Raw genomic sequence first — 3717 nt, forward strand, 5'->3', positions numbered from 1 at the left:
AGCATAGAGAAACTATGAGCTGGAAAGAACCTTAGAAATGAGCCTTAGACTTGCTATTTTACACACTAAGAAATGGTATGCCAGAGAACTGAAGTGACTTCCCAAGGTAACAGATTTCCTGGCTAAGCCAGAACTGAAATCTGTATTTGCCTTATTTTGCCTCCAGTCTTATTTTCCCACTATATACAGTCCTATTTTGCATATATTATGTCAGTTGCCAAAAAAAAAAGAAGCACTGAAGTCCAGTTGGTTATTTGATATGTTAGCCTGTGGTGAGTGCTGCAAAATTCTCCATTTTGTATATTACATAGGTGATGCTTACTGTGTCCCATGGTAGCTAGTTGATGAAGACAATAAGGATACTGTATCTTTCTAGTCTTTGTATCAGAATACATTGATTTTATACCAAACAACTTGATTCTATTTTAGGGACACCTCCAGCCCAGCGTTTCTCGTGATATACTCTGCATATAAGTTAAATAAGCAGGGTGACAATATACAGCCTTGAAGTACTCCTTTTCCTATTTGGAACCAGCCTGTTGTTCCATGTCCAGTTCTAACTGTTGCTTCCTGACCTCCATATAGGTTTCTCAAGAGAGGTCAGGTGGTCTGGTATTCCCATCTCTTTCAGAATTTTCCACAGTTTATTGTGATCCACACAAAGGCTTTGGCATAGTCAATAAAGCAGAAATAGATGTTTTTCTGGAACTCTCTTGCTTTTTTGATGATCCAGCGGATGTTGGCAATTTGATCTCTGGTTCCTCTGCCTTTTCTAAAACCAGCTTAAACATCTGGAAGTTCATGGTTCACATACTGCCAAAGCCTGGCTTGGAGAATTTTGAGCATTACTTTACTAGTGTGTGAGATGAGTGCAATTGTGCAGTAGTTTGAGCATTCTTTGGCATTGCCTTTCTTTGGGATTGGAATGAAAACTGACCTTTTTCAGTCCTGTGGCCACTGCTGAGTTTTCCAAATTTGCTGGCATATTGAGTGCAACACTTTCACAGCATCATCTTTCAGGATTTGAAATAACTGAACTGGCATGGCACCCCACTCCAGTACTCTTGCCTGGAGAATCCCATGTATGGAGGAGCATGTTAGGCTGCAGTCCATGGAGTCGGTATGAGTTGGACATGACTGAGCGACTTCACTTTCACTTTTCACTTTCATACATTGGAGAGGGAAATGGCAACCCACTCCAGTGTTCTTGCTTGAAGAATCCCAGGGACGAGGGAGCCTGCTGGGCTGCCGTCTATGGGGTTGCATAGAGTCGGACATGACTGAAGCGACTTAGCAGCAGCAGCAGCAGCAGCAGGCATTCCATCACCTCCACTAGCTTTGTCCGTAGTGATACTTCCCAAGGCCCACTTGACTTCACATTCCAGGATGTCTGGCTCTAGGTGAGAGATCACATCATCGTGATTATTTGGGTTGTGATTTAACTTATATGCAGAGTACATTTGAGAAATGCTGGGCTGGAGGAAGCACAAGCTGGAATCAAGATTTCCAAGAGAAATATCAAAAACCTCAGATATTCAGATGACACCACCCTTATGGCAGAAAGTGAAGAACTAAAGAGCCTCTTGATGAAAGTGAAAGAGGAGAGTGCATGGCAAATAGATGCCAAAACAGTGGAAACAGTGGCTGACTTTATTTTGGGGGGCTCCAAAATCATTGCAGAAGGTGATTGCAGCTATGAAATTAAAAGACACTTACTCTTTGGAAGGAAAGTTATGACTAACCTAGACAGCATATTAAAAAGCAGCTTTTCCTATGGGAGCCGCCGGGGTGAGAGGAGCATGGCCTTCTCCTCTCCCCGCCATGGCGTGTGCTCGTCCACTGATATCAGTGTACTCTGAAAAGGGGGAGTCATCTGGCAAAAATGTCACTTTGCCTGCTGTGTTCAAGGCTCCCATTCAATCCGATATTGTTAACTTCGTTCACACCAACTTGCGCAAAAACAACAGACAGCCCTATGCTGTCAGTGAATTAGCAGGTCATCAAACCAGTGCTGAGTCTTGGGGTACCGGCAGAGCTGTGGCTCGAATTCCCAGGGTTCGAGGTGGCGGGACTCACCGTTCTGGCCAGGGTGCTTTTGGAAATATGTGTCGTGGGGGCCGCATGTTTGCACCAACCAAGACCTGGCGACGTTGGCACCGCAGAGTGAATACAACGCAGAAGCGATACGCCATCTGCTCTGCACTGGCTGCCTCAGCCTTACCGGTGCTGGTCATGTCTAAAGGTCATCGTATAGAGGAAGTTCTTGAACTTCCTTTGGTGGTGGAAGATAAAGTTGAAGGCTACAAGAAGACCAAGGAGGCTGTTTTGCTTCTGAAGAAACTTAAGGCCTGGAATGATATCAAAAAGGTCTACGCCTCTCAGCGAATGAGAGCCGGCAAAGGCAAAATGAGAAACCGGCGCCCCATCCAGCGCAGGGGACCCTGCATCATCTATAATGAGGACAATGGGATCATCAAGGCCTTCAGAAACATCCCTGGAATTACTCTGCTTAATGTAAGCAAGCTGAACATTTTGAAACTTGCTCCTGGTGGTCATGTGGGACGTTTCTGCATTTGGACTGAAAGTGCTTTCCGAAAGTTAGATGAGCTATATGGCACTTGGCGTAAAGCAGCCTCCCTCAAGAGTAACTACAACCTCCCCATGCACAAGATGCTCAATACAGACCTTAGCAGAATCTCGAAAAGCCCAGAAATCCAAAGAGCACTCCGAGCACCACGCAAGAAGATTCATCGCAGAGTCCTGAAGAAGAATCCACTGAAAAACCTGAGAATCATGTTGAAGCTTAACCCGTATGCAAAGACCATGCGCCGGAACACCATTCTTCGGCAGGCCAGGAATCACAAAATCCGCATGGATAAGGCAGCAGCAGCACTAGAAGCCAAATCAGATCAGAAGGGGGTTCAGGGCAAGAAGCCTGTGGTGGGAAACAAAGAAAAGAAGGCTGTTGGTGATAAGAAGCTGAAGAAGCCTGTGGTGGGAAAAAAGGCTGCAGGGACCAAGAAACCAGCAGCTGAAAAGAAGCCCACAGAAAAGAAACCCACCTCAGAGGAAAAGAAGGCTGCTGCATAAACTTAAATTTGTTTATTCCATAAATGCCAAATCATTTTGGACAGCTAATTTTGAATAAAGACCTGAACAAAGAGGCAATGAGGAAAAAAATAAAATAAAATAAAAAGCAGAGACACTACTTTGCCAACAAAGGTCCACCTAGTCAAGGCTATGGTTTTCCAGCAGTCATGTGTGGATGTGAGAGGTGGACTATAAGGAAAGCTGAGCGCTGAAGAATTGATGCTTTTGAACTGTGTTGTTGGAAAGACTCTTGAGAGTCCCTTGGACTGCAAGGAGATCCAACCAGTCCATCCTAAAGGAGATCAGTCCTGGGTGTTCATTGGAAGGACTGATGCTGAAGCTGAAACTCCAGTACTTTGGCCACCTGATGCAAAGAGCTGACTCATTGGAAAAGACTGTGATGCTGGGAAAGATTGAGGGCAGGAGGAGAAGGGAACGACAGAGGATGAGATGACTGGATGGCATCACCGATTCGATGGACACGGGTTTGGGTGAACTCTAGGAGTTGGTGATGGACTGGGAGGCCTGGTGTGCTGCCGTTCATGGGGTCGCGAAGAGTCAGACACGACTGAGTGACTGAACTGAACTGTGAATTCCATAACCAATCAGTTTTTCCTTTTATAACTT

General features: G+C 45.3%; 1 pseudogene; it reads left to right on the plus strand.

Moving 5' to 3' along the window:
* The first annotated feature begins 1024 nt into the window (after positions 1–1024).
* LOC138438774 (large ribosomal subunit protein uL4 pseudogene) lies at positions 1025–3196 on the plus strand (annotated as a pseudogene).
* Positions 3197–3717: the final 521 nt, after the last annotated feature.

This window comes from Ovis canadensis, chromosome 4 (assembly GCF_042477335.2).
Source record: "Ovis canadensis isolate MfBH-ARS-UI-01 breed Bighorn chromosome 4, ARS-UI_OviCan_v2, whole genome shotgun sequence".
Taxonomy (NCBI): Eukaryota; Metazoa; Chordata; class Mammalia; order Artiodactyla; family Bovidae; genus Ovis; species Ovis canadensis.